General features: G+C 46.2%; 1 protein-coding gene and 1 long non-coding RNA gene across 2 annotated transcripts in view; both read right to left on the bottom strand.

Annotated features, from left to right (window-relative positions):
* The window catches only part of LOC117767673, a 31,926-nt gene extending 27,779 nt beyond the window's left edge, over positions 1-4,147 (bottom strand). The window contains exon 1 of the long non-coding RNA XR_004614921.1: positions 3,847-4,147. This is a non-coding gene — a long non-coding RNA (uncharacterized LOC117767673). The remainder of the gene's footprint in view (positions 1-3,846) is intronic.
* fam222a (family with sequence similarity 222 member A) overlaps positions 1-19,931 on the bottom strand; it is a 50,127-nt gene extending 30,196 nt beyond the window's left edge. Inside the window, exon 1 of the mRNA XM_034595475.1 lies at positions 19,021-19,931. The gene's annotated coding sequence lies outside the window, so the exon portion shown is untranslated. The remainder of the gene's footprint in view (positions 1-19,020) is intronic.
* Between the last annotated feature and the right edge of the window lie 1,449 nt (positions 19,932-21,380).

The raw sequence follows: 21,380 nt of genomic DNA, 5'->3' as shown, positions 1-21,380 counted from the left end.
TACATCTGATGTGGTATTTTAATTAAGTACATTTTTCACTTATATCACAGAGCCTATCAGAAATGTTTGTAGCAGAGGCTTTGAGTACTGAGTTTATTGAAATGTAGCTGTGCATGTTTAATTAAAAACTACTTTAAACTCATTAAGATGTAATAGCAACAAAACTATACAGCAAGCTATCTGTGTGCAACCACAAGTCTACAGCCCTTAACAGACAGGAACTCAGGAAAATGTATAGACAATAGTGTCCAGACCTTCTCATGAATGAGGGATGAAGATGAATGCAGCAGGAGACTCTCCGGGTTAGACGCGTTCACAACAACAAGACATTTCCCGGGGCGTTCAGGTGAGAGGTGGCGTCTGGGTAGAGCATGCAGGAGGCAGGACATACTGTATAAATTCTGTTGAGCGAAAATTGTGTGTTTTTGTTTACAGCGCATTGACAAGGACGTCGACCCTTATCCCCAAAAGTGCTCGAATCTTGTTGTATTTCTAAGTTGGCATCTTCGTCTGCATCTTCTACATGTACTGCTCCTCTTCTTCAACCTGAGATATGTGTATTCTTTTTGTTTTTTGCAGTTTTGCGGTGGTTACATGTGCCTCCTGTGAACGAACCCGCAACCTGAAACCCATCTCATGCCTGCGTTCACACTCGGAGAGTCCCTCGGTTCGATCTGTTTGTTTGCTGCACTGTACAACCAAGGTGCTCTTACAACACCACTGAGTCTTTGTGCTCCTGCTGATGCCAGCGAGGGACTGTGAGCAATGAGAGCTTGGCTTAAGATTGTCAGACAAACCACAGGGGAAACAACATCCTCTCCTCCTCTTATTGCCACAGCCTTTGTTGTATTGTTTTGCACAGTAGCAGCATCAGTTGTCATCTAATACTTTCACACAGAAACCCCTGCGAACACTGTGACATGCTGAACAGATGTGACGGGTATAGCTGTGGAGTTCATCACAGATGTTGATCACAGATACGCAGCCGCATTAAAAACTAAATTCCCCTCCTTTGAAAAAAACAATCATTTTCGGATTTTTCTTCTGCAGCAGATGCCGCCTCGCCAGGCCAGGACTTCCGAACATAAATCACAAACCCCTCCACACTCACTTCAGCCAAATGTGAAAAATTAGCGGTGCTTTCTTGGTTTTCATGCTAGGATTTATATTTTCTTAGTAAACCTTATTACACACCATTTGTTTAAGCATTGTTGATATTGCAAAATTTCTTATCCAAATGTGACACAATCCTTTATTGTCCTCGACAGGTCCATTCACAGCTTAACGCAACAACAATAAAACAAGGGCTTCCTTTTTCCTCTACCCATCCTATGGTGGCTCACTTGAATATTCAACAGTGTTCATTGTCTTTTTGTGTTTTGTTCATTGTTTGTTGTGCTGTCATTCCTCTGCTTGGCTCCTGACTTCAAAGAAAGGCTTATGTCAATTTATGATGAAATGGAGTGAGCAGGCGAGGGAGAAAAGAGGGAGAGAGCGAGCAGGAGAAAAACCTTCACGCTAAATGGCCCTGCCTCGAAATGTATGCTTATTAATGGGTGTTCAATAAATCAATGGAATATAATTAAATTCAAACAATGTGATTTCTTCTCTCACTTGCCGAAGCCCGACTCCGAGCATCGCTCTGTGCGGGGCCTAAGGTGACCCCAATTCCCATGGTCCAAAGGACAACGCTGCCGTCCTCACTGGAGGGTGTCACAGATCCAATAGTCAGTCATGCATAACATTAGTGTGTTGTGAAGCCCACAAGGCAATCAAATAGTGCACCGTCGAAATGTTGACACTGATCTCATTTGATATATTTGAAGTGTGACAAAGCCATTTTTGCTCTGCTGGATGTTAAGAAGTATAAAAGCGAGGATGACACAACTGCTCACAGCTAAGCTAGCTGGGGAGGAAGCAGACATTTTCCTCTGCATATTTTCTCCTCGCTGCAGTTTCCATCGATGAGACTCGGCAGCCTCTCCTCTCCCTCCGTAATGTGTGCTATCCAGCTGTTGTCTTCCCGCTCCCTCTTGAAGCTGGCCCTGACCGTGCCAGCACAGGGACTCCAGTTGGACGGAGTGGGAGGTGAGCCTGCGGTTGGTAATCACCTGCTGGCTAAAGGCACAGATGGCACAAACACCAGCAAGATGTTTGTGCAGCAGCAATCCAAGAAGTCTTCCTGACAGGCTGACAGACAAAAACACAGAAACCTGAGAAGCCCACAGCGAGCTGAGGGATTACCGCTTGCAGATTTGGGATGCAGGAACCCTGGCAACCCCGGGCGGCGAGAGAGAGCTGCCCAAAGTGCAAAGAGTTAAAGCATCGATCTCTTGTGTTCACGGGCAAGGTCTTGGTGTCACTCAACGATTGGTGAAAGTGAAAAAGTGGGCAGGCCGTAATGATTTAAAATGGTCGAGGCTTTCCATGACAAAAGCCAACCCGATAAGGGCTCCTGTTATCAGTCAGTCAGTCCAGCCATGGATAGAATTGAGAAGCGAGGTCATCGCGAAGATAACGGCAAATGCAGAGCTTTGATTATCTCCTTCCTCTCAAGGATTTCGTCGCTCCTGTGATTTATTCGGTAGAACAAAGACTTGCATGCTGTTGCAGGTCTCAGAACTACGCTTCAAGGAGAACACGGCTGGTGTACACCTGTTAAGATTTATTCTTGAGCCGCCATGACTTTAAATCTCCCGACACACCGACGGAGACAGTCGATTTAAGTTTCCACCAGGATTAACAGAAGATAGACGCTGATATACATGTATTTAACAACAGTTTGAGTGAATGTGCAACTGTCACTGAAATCAGGTGCAAAGCCTGTTTGCTTTTCTCTCTGATCCAGATGAAAGAAGTTTGGCGAAAGTCATTTAGTTTATTGATGTTGCTTGCAGATTTTTTTTTTTTTTTTAAATTCTCGTCAAGGCTCCCGACACTTCAACCACATCAGAGTAAAAAATACCCCGGAGACATCCCTCTTCCTGAAGACCCCCCCGACAGATGAGCTCCTTCTGCTCCGTGTTACTGCTCGGTGCCTTGGTTTGTCCTTCACAAGAGACAGGTAATACTGCCAAGACCCAGTAATTAGTGCAGATGGAGACTGTAATACTCTCTTCCCCTCCCTGCAGAAATGCCAAGAGAGGCAATCTATAAATTCCTGCATATTAATGCAATTTAAAACCACTCCAGACACCTTGCTGAAGGCAGGTGATAAAAGGTGAAAGGCACACAGCTGCTGATATGTCAGTGACATCAGTCCTGTCTCAGCAACTTCCTCATCAGACACACACACACCAAAATAACTTGATAATTTATCTCTTTTCCAGTAAATGCTTTCCCAAATCCATACCTTAGGCCGTACAACCGGGCCTCTATCAATAATTAAATGGTAATCTAAAAACCCATTTTAGTTGGGTCATCTTTCTGCGCCATTGTCCCTGCTTCTCCTCTTCCTCCATCTATTTTTTTCCCCACATTCTGTAAGATCTAGTTAGAGATTCATTAGCATGAGAAAGCAGGCTGGTAATTGTCTTCACCCTACTGAGTGATCCCTGGATAGAGGATTAGGCAGAGAGAAAGCCCCGTTTCAACTCGGAGCACAGATGCTGCCACAGCTATACCCACTCCAGATTAGATTAGACTGCACAGGGATGAAACTGACTGGTAACTTCAAGCCACATTAAACATGAACTGTGGACAGGAGGTTAAAAACAATAAACTTTTGTTCACCTTTCACCGCCAACTGTGACCCCCCTTCGTTTTCCTTTTTTCCAGAATTTTTTTTATTTTAAATCTACTAATATGCTTTCCTGCTGAAATCAGGTCTTGGGGGAGGCAGCTTACATTCTCTCTCTCTCTATCTCTCTCTCTCTCGCTCTCTGAAATACACAAAGTATTTAGAGCTGAATCTCCCTAAATCATCCCCCTGGGCCACCCTGTCCGTCACTAATCTGCACGCCACCGCCCCCTCATAAGGAGGTGTCACATTTCTGGCACTCCTCCGTGGGATAAGCACTTCAACACAACAGCTTCTCCTCTTGACCTTTCCACGATGATGATCGATTAAGCTCATTGGATTAATTCCATAAACAGGCAACCATTACATCAAAAAGGCAAGGAATATACCTCCGAGGCAGAACTTGGAATCCACATAAGCTTCAAGAGGGTTTTGCTTTTTCAATCCCCTTCTTGCAGCGCATTAATAGGCACAGAGCCTTTTCCGAAGCTGTTTAGGTATCTGAATCACCTCAGTTCTCTACCAGTAATTATCGAGGTGAATTGAAGTGAAGTGAAGTGAAGAGCAATGACAACAGAGAGAAATTCAACCGCTATCAGTACTCCATAAAACCTGCCATGCAGAAAAACTGTTTAGCTCGCTCCTCTGCCTGGATGCAGCATAAAACTGGCAACAAAACAAGTGAAAAGTTTAAAGTTAAACAAAGCAAATATGGTTGTTTTATGCTTTAAAAAAAAAAAACTACCAGAAACACACTGCGGAGAGTCAGACAGGGACGACCTCGACTCGGCTGTTCACCTGTTCAGGAAGCTCTGTGGGGTAGAGCAGGGAGCACTGAGGCCAAGGTCTGCGTCTTGCTTGCTGCATGAGCCATTAAGTTACAACACAGCAGGCTTTCTGTTTTCATGCTTGAACACCTTCTACATGCTTTCAGCAAGGACAAGACTAAATAATCTAAAGTGAAAACACCAGGGGGCAGAAACCCAGGAGGACAACAGAGTATTTCAACAACGGAAATGCTTTTAAAACAGGACAAATCACGTGTCACTTCCAATCCCGTTTGTGGAAGTTAAAACAGGAAATCTAAAACCAGTTTCATTTCACTGGAAGAAAGGAGAGATCTCCCTTCAGGGAGCCAACTAGACTCCTCCTGTTTGTGATCACAGTGGCCAGCGAGCTCTGCTACAGCTCTGAGGGACTCCTGCTCTATGGTAATCATATCCTATTTGAATAATGAGGCAGTACCACCACTCCTGCCTGCCCGTTCCCCCAGCATCCTTGACTGGAGTCTTTGATAGACACTAATTCCAGCTCCATCTATAAAGCTCCTCTCATGCATTTTAATAGAATCTATTACTTTAGGATTAAATTATAAAAGACTGTCCTCCTTAAATTTTTAATAGTTTGCATAATTGGTATCAGGCCTGAATGCGAACCATAAAAACCCAGTTTGTACTGGACTGAGCAAGACAAAAACCACAGGACAGCAAAACTGACACTGGGGAACGACACTATCGCAGGAAAGCACGCATCCGTACATGCACAAGCATTGCTCCGTTGCTGTGGTGAATAAGGTGGTGTGACCTCGGCGCTGTGAATGACGGGGACAATAAGGTCAGGGACCATGAGAGCTGCTTTTCACAGCTGAGCTACTGGAGGAGACAGACGCAGGACGAGTCACCTGATGGAAACAGGAGACACGAACCAGGTGTCCACAGACACCTGCTGCCACTAATGCCACAACAGTCACCGGGGCAAACAGCAAAAACTACTTAGTGGATGTACAGCTTCCTTTGTCCCCACAGTCACTGATAACTGTGTTCAGTCAGCTTAAATGGAAATGTATTTCCCCTCTGTGTTCACACTTCCTGGCAGATCAGCCATGAGTTAAATGTCATCTGCACCCGCTCACTCTCTCTGCATCTCCCACTCGGCTCTTTCCAATAACAGACAGAGCGTACAGGAGAGCAAATGTGTCTTGAGGCATCTCCTGTAAACTAGAACCCCCTTAGAAATCTATGCACGTCACCATCCCCCAAATTAGCACCGCAGGGACACCCCCCTCACCGCCCCCCGCCTGCTGGCGGCAGCTCTTTGGCATATCTGTACCGGGGAAAATATTTCACACTGTATGAATTATTAAGTGTGGGGCCAGTGCTAAGCAGTGTGGAGATAGACCAGTTATTCACAGCTCTATTGGGACGGATGCGTCGGGAACCCGGGCCGCTCGCCTATCAGATCGTTTGTCATGAGCGATAGACAATTTACAATGAGAGAATTTTTCAATTTATTCATTCTGCTGTCACTGCAGTTTTCTACCTCCACTCATTCCACTCAACAACCCCCCTCCTCCTTTAACTCTGTCTCGTCTGGTGCGGGGGCTCCACGCCCGCACCCACCGCCTGCTTCTCTGTCTGATACTTGACTGACTTTTCTTCAGCCTAAGGAGAAAGGTGGCAGTGAATACATGTGCAGGAGACATGAGGAGAGCAATCCAGGGGCTTTAATCATCTTCACTTCTGTAAAGGTGCATGTGTTGGGGACAACCTGTCACAGCTGAGGGGTTCAGGCCCCAGTAGTGACTGTGGCTCTGCGATAAAGGAAAGGAACAGGATACGAGGGGATGAGGGTGCTTGATTGTGCCTCTTCAGGACTAAGCTCCTGGCAAGAGTGTGACCCCCCATTACTTTCAAACAAAGAACAATAACTGAATTAAACTGCAGCTGACTTTATACTGTCAGAGGCAGAGAGAAAAAAGAAGAGTCTAAAAGCCTAAACATGATCAATATTGTATGTACAACTACTTCGACCTGCACTGGAATAAAATAATGGATTTCCACAAGAAAAATCATCTTTTGCTTGATGGGAGTTTTATTCAGGAGAAAGAAAATGATCCCAGAGGGAATGGCTTATTTTCACCCGAGAGAAAATACTAAATAACAGCAAGCATGTAGATAACAAAAATGTCTGGCGGACTGGAATTTCAACATTAATGACTGAAGGCGAAGCAACTCTCAAAACAGCCACAAATTTAGGTTTTTCACAATTTGCCTCTGTTTAATAGGACGATCCACAGAACAGACTGGCCTCAAAAACCCAAAGCTCCACCATCATTGTAAGAGACCAAACGTGGATAGTGTCAAAGGGATTTTTTTAATTCTAAGATATAAAATGACATCAGCAGCTTTGTTGATCTGAATCCTCAGCGACAGCAGTTTGACCTGAACAGCAGCCCAGAGTGTTTCTCTATCGGTTGTGTCTTTTGAAAGCATGATGCAGAAGGATTGCACTGAATAGGCCTTGATGTGAAAGGCAGAGATGTTAGATAAATGTCCTCACAGCCAAGGCCTCTGCCCTCTTCCTGATGATGCATTCTTATACTCAAATACCCACAGCCCCTCCACACACACACACACACACACACACACACACACACACACACACACATGAAAACACAGACACACAGTGCCAACAATCCCACTGAGGGCAGCATTTGTTTGGGGACAAGGTGACCCTGTTGCCTAGGGGCCTGTGAACAGGCACAATGAAAGCCTCTCATCCTGCACAAACCCAGCCGGCTGTGTTGGGCTGACGACGGGTGGAGGGGAGAGGGGAGAAGGGTGGGCTGTGAGGGGCATCACAACGCCCTGCCACTGCAGTTTTAAAACCCTATTCAGGAAGCCCCCTGAGATAGCTCCTTTCACACCCTGCACAGACGGAGCAAAATCCCCGCTTGTAACCCAGAGTCACGCAGTCAACAGATGGAGCCGCTATTGAGTGAAGGATCGCGCCGACTGGGGCGGCTCCCCATCCATCCCCGCTGGAAACAATGGGGGCAGCAGGTCAAGAGTGCTGTCTCTCAGAGGAGGGGTCAGGGAGGAGGGGCGTGCTCCGACACAGTCGAGCTATGCGAGCGCTTTGAAGCAAAGGAACTGGGAGAGAATCTGTTTTGGATGATGGGCGGGGGGGGCGGGGGGGGGGGGGGGGGGGGGGGGGGCTGGTTGCAGGGGATCACGCTCAGGTGGAGGGGTGTTAGTATGTGAATCTGGGGCAGCGGTGTTTTGTGTTTAAACTGCAACCAAGATCAAAAACACATCGCAGCGCATACATCACACATGTTGAGAAGAAACACAGAGTTGCAGTTTAGCACATGTTTAAAGGGCCAACTGTTGCGGAGACTCACTCATCTTTGTGCACAGAAAAAACTGCATAAAGCACAGAGAACTTCCCTGTTGATATAAAGCACTGCAGCGAGGCTACATACACAGAGAGCAGAGAAAACCTTCACCACTGCAAAACACAAGCAGCGCCCTGAGGACATTTTTTCATATAATACTGAAGTGGATAAACTTAAAACCGGTGTCAACTATTAGAAAACTAGGCCACAATTCTTTCAAGTTAATGAAGCACATGATTAAAATGAAAAATGCGTCACCTCAAACATTTCTTTACTGTTCAAACTATCAATATTCTCCGAGCGGCAGCAGCAGCATGAGAGATTGCAGTGAAGTGCCAGACTAAAGCCAATACAAAAAGTGGAGTTATATTGTTCTGAAGTCCTTATGAATGGATTGGTTTCCTGTGTTTTCAACTGTGCGTCACAGAGGATGAACAACTGTGAATAGCTCCATGCACACAGGGTTGTGTGCATGCACCGGGTGTGTGATCGCACAGATGATCACAAAGCAGTCTTTGCTCCCTGTTGGAGAACGTATATCCATTTCCATTGACCAGAAGTCTTGCGATCATGTGACCCTGACCTGGGAGTCAATTAGTCATCTGAGTTGCCCGGCCTCACTGGGTTTCCATGACAGGAGAGCAGACAAAGACATGAGGGAGGGTAATGCCCAGATCCATAACTTCTATCTTTATATTGTGGGAACGCCCCTAGTGCTGAAACGCAGAATACCGTCACCACGTGTTCCCCGTCCTTGAAAAGTTTGGTTTATGGAGCTGTTCTACACGGGAAGGCACTCATTACAAAGCAGGAGGTTGTCAGGAGCATTGCAGTAATTCTCTATTAACAACTACTTAAAAAGGAAGTACAGAGACTGAAAAAAGACTTCCAGCCACTTGGGATATCTTCCCAAATCACACCTAATTAAAGGCAAAAGCCGAGTCCATGAAACCAGAGTTCAGAAAGCCATTTAAACACGAGGTCAATTTTTTTCTGGGTTGCTAGAAACTTTGCATCTCCTTCAAACAAATTGTCAGATAAGTACAGAGGGACAAAGGCTTGAGTTGTTATTCTTCTTTATTCTGCTGTTGTGCTGTCTAAGCCCAGAAATAGAAGAAAATAAAGCCTATGCCGAATCACGCCGAAAGGAATCAATAAGTGCAAAGAAAACGAAAATGGCCACAAACACAGAGGCTTTTATTCTGAGTGCTGCGATGCAGATGAAAGCACCGAACGCACCTGCAGAGCTGAGAGCGGAGGAAGACAAGAAGGCCCACAGCGTTAACAGGTGGGGCCAGAATGTGCTGGTTATATTCAGACCTCAGCACCATCCATCTCCACAGCCGCTAAAGCACAGCAGATTTATAACATTGTTGGTTTTACAGCGGCTCGACTTTCCTGCCACAACGAGACAGATCCAGGCCCAGTTGCCCCCTTTTTTCTTTTCAGTGTGGTCTTACAAAGTCTTCTCACTTTTCTGCAAACAACACCGCTGGGCTGCAGCCCTTATTTAAAAGATTAATAGGATGCTGTCTTGGCAGAGGGGCAATCAGCGAGGCTTCTGTAGCCCCCATTAGAGGGAGATCCCGCTATCTTGGCGTTAAGGAGACCCCTCGTTATGCCACCGTTGCTTATTTACACTGAAGCAGACAAGCCGGTATAAAGCGTTCCCCCATGTGTGATTTTACAGAGCAAGCCTGAGGCGTGAGGCGGATCATGGCGGCGCTGGCATCAGTCCCACTGTCCCTTGTACACATACATCGATTTAGCTGTGCGACGACCTCGCTGCCAGCATAAAGGTGAAACATGTTGGTGCCCTTTTTACAGAGCGGCAAAGTGGGATAAAGGCACAACATTGAACAGGCGGCGTAAGAGGGGCTCGTGACGGAGGAAGAAGTGTGAAAACAAGGCAAAGAGGAGAAACCATTGTCACAGTTACCAACTGGCTCCGCAGCTCAGCTGAGATGTCTGTGGCTTTCAAGCCCAGCTGTCAATCACAGCAGCGAGCATCAATGGGGTAAATTTGAATGATAAAACGATAAGTCATGAGCAGGCGATTTCCCTGTCATCGGGACAGAGGCTGTTTGAGAGTAACTCAATATGGGTGGAGGGATTTCACCGCAGCCATATGGAATTTGGTTTTTGCCTCGAGTTGCTGGCTTCACCCCTCAATCATGACAGAATGTGTAATCACCAAATGTCTTCCTCTCAAACCCTGTTACAATTGGCAGCACAGCGCTGTCACGGAAGACGGGGGAACAAAATGGAAAGCTGACTAAAAGACAAGCTTTAAGTGACACTTAATTTGAGATACCCAGGCATTCTCTCAGCTCCAGTAAACAGGATCCATCAAACTTTGCCCAGAGCCTGTATAAGTCTGCAGCTGTCTGTGGGGAGCGGAGCAGTATGCCTGAGAGGCCCCTTAGTTATCAAGAGGACTGATGAAGAAATCACCTCCTTTAATAGTTCCTAAAAACATCGAAGAAGACGAGGCACGGGAATGATTTTAACAAGTGCAAATTTCCATCTCTCTACTGCTACGCGGTAAAAGCGTTTCCTCCTTTAAAGACAAACCAAACCGGGGGAAAAAAAAGCACGACAGAAGCTAATGACGGCCTCAGAGAAGAGACGGAGAGAGAGAGAGAGAGTAAAAACAACAAGAGTGAGCTGGTGAGGGAGTATATGAGGAAACTGTGAACAGCTGCTTTCTCCCCTCTTCTCTTTGCTCGTCCCAGGAGAGAGTCCCTTGCGATCTCCCTGATCCTAGTTTGTGGCTGACAGAGGGGACCGCAGCTCTGTTCATCTCCCCGCTCACACGGCTCCATGCACCCCCCCCCCCCCCCCCCTCCCCCCTCCCAACACCGCTGCCGCTCGCCTCACTGTCGCTCCACTGCCAGGAGGAAAAGATGGTGGGGAGGGGGAGAGGGGGGCTACATCAAGGAGAGACTCTCCCAGTGGGTTCTCGTCAGTTCCAGGCCATTGCACCTTGCTCGCTGGGATTTTGTTTACACACACACACACACACACACACACACACACACACACACACACACACACACACACAACACACACACACACACACACACACACAAACATATCCATACAGAGGCAGATGGCTATTAATGGATACGATAATGGGTTTGAGGTTTCTTTGGGGCCGTACAGTCACATGTTTTGATTTTACGAACTGTTGTGATAATGACAATCGCTTCAGTAACAGATCGCCGGGAGTGGGTGACAAAAAGAGAACACAAAGTAACAGTCCGTTACCTCTCGGAGTTTATTTAAGTGGCACAGGAGCAGATCACGATCGAGCCGGTTGATGTGGTCAGTGATAACGTGCAGCCAAAAGGCCTGACACACTTCCCCGGTCTTTGGGGACGAGAAAGAGAATGGCAGGCTGCCCTTGTGCATTCAGTCTGTACAGATGTTGCCTTGGAGAGCGGCTGACTGGCTGGCTGCGGTGACAGCTGGACAGCTGTTCCTATAGATGCAGCCACGGAAGCATGCCATGGAGATGGGGGAGGTGGGGGGGGATAGAGCTGTATGTTTAGTTTATCTGTATGAAGTTCCCAGGACGTGCAAAGCTGTCACTTTTTAGCGATGGTGCATGAGCCCGGATAAGGAAAGATGGCACCGAACAGGATACGGAGAGAGAGAGCACAGATGGGTAAATATCAAACGCAGCTGACGTTAGTTAAAGAAGCTCCAATAACAAAACAGATTTTCTGTAAACTGTAATTTGTCGATCTAAAAGCGAGCAGTAAATGCAATAACCAATAGGCTACACTGGCAGGAGTCAAAACATTTAATTTTGATTTGTGAGCTCTGTGACTTTTTATCAGCAAAAAAAAATAAAAGTTTAATATGAACTTCACAGGGGAATTTCAAGTTAATTTTTTACTTCTTCCTTGAAAAGGAGGGGGGGTTGTCTATTTTCAAAAGCAGAGAGGATAATTGGCTCAGAGTTAAAACCACTCTGGACTTTGTGCCAACATCAGTGACTGCTGGTGATGAAAGGCAGTTTAAATTGGGGTCATGTTCTGATACTCATACTTTTATTCTGCCACTTAAAAACACAGTTGCCTAAAATTATAGAGACCTGCAGGAGAAGAGTGTGATTAAAGACAGCGTATAGATTAACGTCTTAACTCAGGCTGAGATTTGGAAAGAGAAAAAAAGAAACTACTGGGGGAAAAAAATGAATTTAAATGCTGGAAAACACTCAGCTGTATGAAATGTTTTTCACCTGCTGAATAAACACACAGCAAATCACGAGTTAAACAGCTTGGATTGACGCCAGTCACTTCTGCCAAAACGCTCATTTTTCCTGAGCGAGCCGGGCTATTCATTATGCCACAAAAGGTCAGCAATTTGTTCAACTCAATAAAAATGTTAATAAAACTAAGAGCTCACAAAATCAAGCACTCAAAGGCTCTGCTTCACCCCAACATAAAGTGAATATGTGAATGTGTGCGCTTGTGCGGCCGCGTCTCTTTAAGCACGATGTTGCCACTGCAGCGTGACTTAGGTCAAAGGTTGAACAGCAGCAGCTATCGAGCAGGAAATATAGCTTTGGCCTGGTCGTAATCCAAACTCCATCAACTATTCAACGCAAAGCAGATATACACACATGCTGACACACACATACACACACACACAGTTCTGTAACCTACAATAACCTAGAGTTTGCACCCCCGCATCAAAATCTCCAATTCCAGCTCGTACCCTCAACCCACTCCTCTTAATAAATGAAAAGACCCATTAGGCAGATTTCAAAGGCCGCCAGTGAGCTTATAATTACGTACAAAGTCTTTTAGAGTAAAAAAGTGATTACTCTGGATGCAAGTCTGGAAATTGGTGGGGGTGGGTTATTGCTAAGCAACCAGTCATTATCCTCCAGACTGGAGCACGGTGACCGGCCATCCGTCTAACTCCGGTGGCTCGCCTGGCTCCTGTGCAAAACCCCCCTCCCTCCTTCCCCTCCGCCACTCTCTCTCTCCCCTCTTCCTCGCTCCCTCGCTCTCTCTCTCTGCCGTCTCCCCGTCCAAATACAAACAGAGATAAAGAACGCTGCAATCGCTCTTGACACACAAATAGGTTAACACAATAAAAGCCGGCTTTGCCTGGCTCACTCGAGGGAGGAAAGCAATTCCAGCAGCAGGCAGGAGGTAATAAAACAGGGCTAGGAGTGCGTGTGTATGTGTGTGTGTGTGTGTGTCCATACATGTCCTCATGTCAGTCTTCCTATGATTTTGTATGTGAGTGGAGGCAGGCGCACAGAAGCTCTTTGGCCTCGGGGCCTAATATCCCACGGATTTTCAACCTTTCCTTGACACAAATAATAACAGGCTAGAAAATGACGGAAATTCCAGGCTACTCCTCCATTTAGATTAAGGAAATGGTGGCTTTACATTAACAATATAGCTGACCCGCACCCTACAGAAACACATAAACATCTCCCTATGGGTCACATGTCGACCAACTCTCTTGTAAACGGTCTACAGCCTGGTTAAAATTCAACAAGTAGATTTAATGAGTTTTATCTCTGCACGCCTCAGCTTACGCTCCCTGATGCGGCTGCCAGTCCTGGCAATAAATGATAAAAATCTCCAGAGTTATATTAAATCGTGTTGCATTCACGCTGAAGTCAGGAAAATGGCAAAGTGGCTTTTGCAATTACAATCCGGACCAGACAACATTGTTTTCTCCAGTCAGTGGAAATTTCATTACCTTATACAGCAACTGCCTCAGAATTAGGTAATAGCGTCTTTTTTGTCAGAGACACAAACCGTCTGTGGGAGGTGTGACACCCAGCGAGTCTTATCCATTTTACAACAATATGCAGCCACTGCCAGTCACCGTCCAGATGCTGGTCAGCATAATGTGCAGTGTTATTCAGCGATATGGAGGAAGTGAATGAAGAAAAGAGCAGTCAATAGCTAATTCCTGGATTGACTGTAGTGTAATCAAAAGCATTGAACCTTGATACATCCATGCAGCCAGCGTATCTGTCCTCAGGCTATTATAGACTGATGACGTGGGTCACACGCGGCTCCATCTCTCGCATGTCAATAAACAGAGGGCGGGGCGAGGCGAGAACATTTTTCCTGTGGAAGGACTGAACTTTCAAGAAACCCCAATTAAAGCTTCTGGGAAAGTTTGCGTGTTTAGGTCGCACAGGATGGCCATTTGTGCGTGTCAATCAATTCTCCCTGCTTTTACCCGCTGTTCCTTCCACCAGGTAATCAAACAGCGCAGATGTAAAGTGGCGGCCATTGTCAACAGGGAATAAATTACCAAAGCATGAAGAGAAAACATCTTATCTGTCTGATGTATTTCCTGCTTCTGCAGAAAGCTACAAAGCCCGAGGGAGAGCAGTCAACCAAAATGCAGGGGGATGGAGATTAGGATGATGTGCGGTTCCTTGTTCCATTAAAGTTTGATCTTCCTCAATAGCCGAGGAGAATCAGATATCTCCCATTCAAGATTAAAGTACACCAGCATAGAGGGAGAGATTAATCAGAGGCCCGCATGAGATAAAAACAGCCTTGCTTCTGGCATGGAAAACAGTGGCAATAAAGAGTTCAGCTGATAATGTGAAACATGGCGAGGCACAATAGCAAATCAAACAGCATGTATGGGCCTGCAAAACAAATCAAAGCGCCGACTAGACTGCGATACAGAGGCTGGAGGAGTGCAGCAGAGGCTGATCTGATAGTAACCGAGGCCTTCATTTTATTACTGGTTAAGGTTGGAGAGGGCGCGCTGAGAATTTTCCCATGTTGCTCACTGTCGCCAGGCTCTCATTCCCTCTACTCCTCCTCTCCTTGAGATCAATGGCGCTGGGGTGATTTCACAGCAGCCTGCACTGTCACCCAGAACAAATCAATGTGACCATGAGGAAGGCAAGAGCGGCATTGTTTTTAAGGAGAGCAAATTCGCTGTTGGAGAGCTTGTCAGATTTGCTTTATTCTCTTTCTTCCCCCAAGAACACTTTGGAAGGAGCATGCCTCCACTCACTTTTTTTTTTTGACTGCATGGGTTATGGAGCAAACTATGAGCTGCGCAGCACTCAGGTTCTCCACACTTAGCGCACTCACTCGCCACACATTTCTGCAGACTATACTTCACAACATGCTCGAGAGCATTTTCAAACAATAAAGAAAAATGGACTAACGGCCGTAACCTTTCCAAATTAAAGGCTGTACATTAACCTCAAGGCCTGGTGAGACGTGACTTCCATTCAACCTGACAGAGGGCGAGGGGGGGGGCGGGCGAGGGGTGGGGGGGGGGGGGGGGGGGGGGTCGGAGGATCGTCGCTGTCCGTCATGCACTAAGTAGCTGCAGATAACCCCGGTGAAGAGCTGCCAACGTCTGCCATCGCGGTGGATCAGATCACATGAGCAGAGCGGTGGTCAGGTAAACCTTTTACTGCAGCCAGAATAAGAGGAAATCATCTGCGGATTAACCAGCGGAGAGACACACACACACACAGCCGTGCTACCGTGTAGCCGTCATCACACAAACTTTATTATACAGTACGAGTGGAATCTCATCCAGGCATCGCGCCACGAAACCTGCTTTCATGAATGTGCGGCGATTTAGTTCATTTGTACAAGGTCAAGTAGCATGTGAGAAGCTGCTGCTTTCATTTCATACAGAAAATAAAAAACTGAATCCTCAGAATCAGCCTTGAGAGTGACCCTGAAACATTTGTGTTTGAGTATTGACCCCAAATTGGTCCAAAGATCCGCAGGCTGGGGAGAAGATGAGAGCTTTTCCTCTGACAGTGTCAGCACGGTTAAAAAGACGGAGGGTCAATGATTCTCTGCTAAAATAGATATCATATGCACTTTGATGAATTGTAGCATTGAGGTAGGTAGAAATCTAAAGCATTAAGTCCTGGTTGTGTTCCCTGTAAAAACGAATAAAATCAACTCCCCCTGTACAAATGATGTCAGATCTCATCAACACCACCATCTTCACTGGAAACTAAACGTCTCCTTCACTTCACTGAATTCCCACTGACTGTCTGAAGGCTGTGTTTGTTTCCCCACTATCGTCTGTGTGTTGCTTTTGTTTTATGTGCTTTTTTTCATGCTCCGTCTCCACATCCCGGACACTGATGTGCGAGACAAATCTCGCTGCAGGGACAAGGGTTTATACTAAATCATGTAGTATTGCAAAGTACAAGAAAGGCGGTGTCATTTTTGTTTGCCTGCACATGAAAAGTGTTCAAATAAAGACGCGTTAAAGAGACTTTTCCTGACATGAGACACTTTGATCAGGTACCTAATGAGCCGCTGTTGACACGGCTTTGAGAGAAAACGCTCCCGTTCGTTAAAAGTTGTCCGATGAAATTTCCAAGTATAAGAATCTTTGTGTGCCTTTCTAGAGTATCAGATAATCTAGAAAGGGTTGTCGGGGAGAAGAAACGTGCATTTCAGATTTATTTACAGCTGCAGTCCATCTTTCTATAAATGGAGAAATGAACGGTAATCTGTTCATTTGTGAATAAAAAGCAGCCCTTTCAGTAGAAAACTCCACACAAGAACAGACCTGCATAGATAAGACACTTCTGACGTGGGGGTAGATCTTCAGTAACACACACACACACACACACACACACACACACACACACACACACACACACACACACACACACACACACACACACACACACACACACACACACACACACACGTGTGTATCTACTATTTTAGTCATCTTAAGTGCCAAAATGAGTTTTGCTGCCTCTGGGTAAGTGTTGAGACAATCAAGCCATGCAGGGATTAAAAAGATTAATACACAGCGCAGGAAATTAAACTTCAGTGACTTTAACGATATTCATGAGTCAAGCTCACTGATTCACTTCAGGCATCCACTTTAATAAGCAAAGAATACAGTAAGGGGCCCAGACGCTATCAATCAATCACACTGATAGGCAATTTGAGTTGCAAATTGATAAAATGCCATGCTTCTCTTAGTGTATTACTTTTGTTAATGCGATGCTAAAATATGTTCCAACTGTTGGCAGCCTGAATGAGTCCATGCAGCAGCAGACTGGATTTTTACTTTAAGGTTTTTCTTAATTTTCATCAGTGAGGAAAGGAAGAAGTAAACAAACAGCTGGTGTGAGCAACATTTAGGAAACAAAAGTTTATAACATACAAAGCTCAGGGGTGGCACCAGGGTCAGGGGCCAGTTGATCCTTAGGCCCCCCAACTTAAATCTGATTGGGCCCCTGAAGTGCCCTGGCCTGTCAGCAGACTTACTTGTTAGTAAGTAGTCACTTACTAACAATATTAAATTAAGCTTTTTTTTTTTTTTAAGTACACAATGTACTTGAACAATGAGTAATTTTCAAAATATATTCAATGACGCTTAAAGCTATAGAGCTAACAAGGAATGATTAAATATGCACCTTACAGAATCAGGAAATGTGCATGGATGTTGGACATATAGTTGGCCCCTCTGTGTAAATTGTGGCCCCTACATGGCCCCCCCGATTAAGAGAAATCCTTGATCCACCACTGAGTTAAGGTGTTGAACATTTTTTTCACAATACACTGTGGACTTTTGTCAGTTTTGTCCAGCGCAACAGGAAACATGGTGAAAGTGAGAGGAAGGCAGTGTGAGTAGTGTGGAGCCTGCAGCGGGACACTTCCTAGGTCCAGAGTTGTAGAAAAAAAAGAAGATCTAACATCTAAGCCAGAAAATAAAGAGGCAAAAACAAAAGCTACAAACTCCAAAAGGTAATTCAGTGACCTAGATATTAAAGCTTTTCTGCCGTGTCCTTCTCCCCTGCCTTGTCCAACCATCATGTTGAGTTAAGGGGAGCATTATGCTGGGGAGACTATTTGTTTAGGTGAGGAGCAGCCGCAGAGCTAATATGAGCACAATTTGCCTCAGCAGGTCATAGGCGCAGAGTGGAGGAAGTAAATGAGGCAGTTCTGCCCCCTCGGGTGCAGCCCCTGCCTCATACATCACTGGATGTTTTATTCAATACAGCCAGGAAGGCTCCATGGCAGGTGCCCTGACTGTGGGGGCGCCTGCCCTGCTGCTGCTGCTGTAGGGGCCCGGATTACATTCAGCCAGCAGCCTGTCTGAGCAGGACCCGGGCTGGCGAGGAAGATCAATTTTGAGGATGCTTGTAGTCTAATGATAAAACATTCCGTGTGCAGCTTTTTTCTCTCACTGCACAGTCAGCATAAGGCGCAGGGCTCATTTAGGTGCAGTGTCAGCGATGGAGCGCTGCAAAGCAAACCACAGCACCAGAGAGGTTCAAAGTTCACTGTGGTCGGGAAACAGCCCAAAGTTTTATGAGCCCACGCTCGCATTTAAATAAAACATGAACTTTGCTTTTACTCAAAGATATTCCGACATGGCGGCATTTGCATTCGAGGGAGATTCACGGGACAGTGACAAATTGCCTCCAGAGCTCAATGCAGCATCATCAACATGTCGCCGAGCGCAAAGTGAAAAGTTTTACAGCGTTACGCACACGTCCCCGTGGATTTTACGAGTCCTCTGATAAAAGCCACTCGCGATATGTAGGCACCATATAAAAGAGAATGTCTATCATTAACATCCGGGGTGGAAAAATCACTAATTGCAGCAGACACTGAAGTCCCCCTCCCCGCGCGCACACACACACGCACATTGACGCACGGGGGCCCACAGAGGAGAGATTCACACCTTTTGCTCTGACTCCTCCAGTGGCACACATCCCTGTGTGTGGTGCCCGCGGTGCACTGCCCCTCACAATACACTTAATTGCCAGCCATACTTGATAAGACCAGGATCACACATCAAAGCGGCTCCTGGAGCCATTCGGGAGTGGCTCCCTAACAAGTCGATTTTTACAACACTTCCTTTATTGCGGGTCACGCATGGAAACAAAGGCTTTAAATCTGAGACGTCGTTCAGTGAGCAGCATCCTGGGAGAGAAAACGGAGCATTTACAAACAGTCATTATTTTCCGCTGCGCCTCCGCTCACCATCCCAAAGGATTCAGACCGCAGCCACGTTAATGGTCACAGACCGACCCGACACATTCAACACATCTGCAGCACTCAGAGAAATGTAGATGGATATTTACCATAAATTGCTCCGTGGTGCAGACTAGAACTCCATGCAGATTGTAGTGTTAACTGAGCAATCTGCCTGACACCTCTCCGGTCCAAATTAAAAAGGATTCATTCTGTTCTCCAAAATCCAGCAGGCGCTTCGTCGATGTCAGACGCTGATTAAGTTTATCCTCCTCCGATGGGATGCAAATATGCCGGTAACCCTGCGAATTAGATTCCACACTCTAGCTTCTGGCATGCAAAGTTAATAAGCTTCGCTTTTTCTCTCTCTCTCTCTCTCGACTCGGCTGCCAATTTTTGCCGAGTGCAAAAGCGCAGGTCGACAATTTCAGGAGCGTCCTCGGAAGGATTGCGCACCAATAAGTGCGCTTCTGGGCTTCTCGGTTTATCCTCCGGAACAGAATGAAAGGTCCTGGTTCCTCCTCTTTTATTTCCAAATAACAGAGGTGTCAGTAGAAACACTGGAGGGTCGCACTGCTACGCAGTATTCCAAAATGCTCCGGCGTTACGCATGGGTTTAAAGTGGTCCACCCGCTCACCATACACGACCTTATGGGAACTGTCTCATGCAAATGTTAGTAATGTGTTGTTATATAGGCAATAGGTACCCTGAAAGAAATCAAGGCTGGGCCAAAGCAGCTGCCTGAAATATCGAAACTGCTGCGATGCGATGTAAAAAAAATCCCGGCGATCAGGCTCTGCTCCGTCCGTCACTTTCTCCGCGGTGTCGGCAGCCTCTCTGAGCTCTCTCCCCACGATTCACACTCAGATTCCCCGCTGAGGCTGTGGACTGACCCTGGCGGCGGAGCTCCGGGATGCTCTCTTTGGTGTAGTAACCAAATAAGAAATGGTTAAGTGTGGATAACGAGCTGGCTGCTGCGACCAGCTCCGGGATGCGGTCCTGCCCTTGTGCCGAGCTGCCGAGACTGACAATAACCCGGAACGCTGCAGACTGTCAGTCGGCACAGACCGCCCACCGACCAATCACTGCACTCAGGGAATAGAAACATTCCCACGGGTTGGCCAATCATCGGTAATTGAGGACTGTTTCCATAGAGATGCGTCCAAGCGTCTGAAACCACGTTGTTTATTCGCGGAAAAAGAAAGAAGCTGATCTGAATCTCGCTGGGAGGATGCAGATTGAGATCTTTAATCATTCTTTTATCCTTTACAGCGTCTCAGCCTCTTTCTCCCCCCCCCCTCCAGCTGCCTTGTTAAAGGTTACAGACACCGTCCTTTAATGAGAAGACCTGGGTTCCAAACCTGCAGGAGGAGCAGTGCCCTTGAGCAACACACGGAATCACACTCCAAGCTGCAGGAATTCTGCTCCTCTGCCAGCTGCTCTGCGGGGAGAAATAAAGTATAATTATGCAACCTGAATAAAATTAAATGTGATTAGCATGTGGAATGAATCTACTGTTTATGAATTGGTGCCTTGAAAATGCCATTTAACTTAATTGGTTTGAAACTCCTATAGGACAAATATTCCATTCGTATAATAAGCCTGGCAATAATCAGTTTATAATATCAGAAGTCAGAGAGCTGGGTGATCACCAGGGAGCCACCTCGGAGACACACAGATTTATTCAGGGATCTATTAGGATGCATTATTGGCACGTTTGTCTTAAACTATGACGGGCGCAGTGTGTATATCAACTACCTCCAATGTTGATTTACCAATATAGATATGGAGATGCAGGTCAGAAATGATTTGTTACCATCTATACACACATTAAAAGCTCACTTCAGAGGGCAGTTGTGCTAATGATCCCTGGTGACACCCGCAGCCCTCTCTGTTAACCAGAAACACCACTAACTCACACATTTATGGAGCAAGACAAAGAGGAGAGAACATTGCAGCAAGAGAATCTTTGAAGAAGTACGACATATCCGTGGCCACTTAACTCTGCAGGATTCCGTCACTGACGCCTTCAGCTTGTACAAGTCACAGGAAACCTTGCAAAACATGTGTGCTCTTTTGCAAAATGCCATTACAACAGTGAGGAAGTGGAGGGTTCACTTTGACTGAGGCCCTTCTTCTTCTTCTTCTTCTTCTTCTCTTCTTCTTCTTCTTCTTCTTCTTCTTCTTCTTCTTCTTCTTCTTCTTCTTCTTCTTCGTCTTCTTCTTCTCCTTCTCCTTCTTGCCGACTGTGTCCAGCGCACACAGCACACAGACCCCGCGACACACAAAGGCGGTACAAGCAATCACACATCATGGACTCTCATAATAAGCTGACGCTGGGAAGTGGGTGATGCAGCACTCAGCTTATGCCAGTGCTGATAAGAGCCTGAAAGTATTACCTCAGTCTGGCAGCCCGCTCCAAGAAATCCATCCTGAGCCAGGTCATCAATTCTGCCCTATCTGATTGCT

This window comes from Hippoglossus hippoglossus, chromosome 9 (assembly GCF_009819705.1).
Source record: "Hippoglossus hippoglossus isolate fHipHip1 chromosome 9, fHipHip1.pri, whole genome shotgun sequence".
Lineage (NCBI taxonomy): Eukaryota > Metazoa > Chordata > Actinopteri > Pleuronectiformes > Pleuronectidae > Hippoglossus > Hippoglossus hippoglossus.
This window is presented reverse-complemented; position numbering and strand designations above follow the sequence as displayed.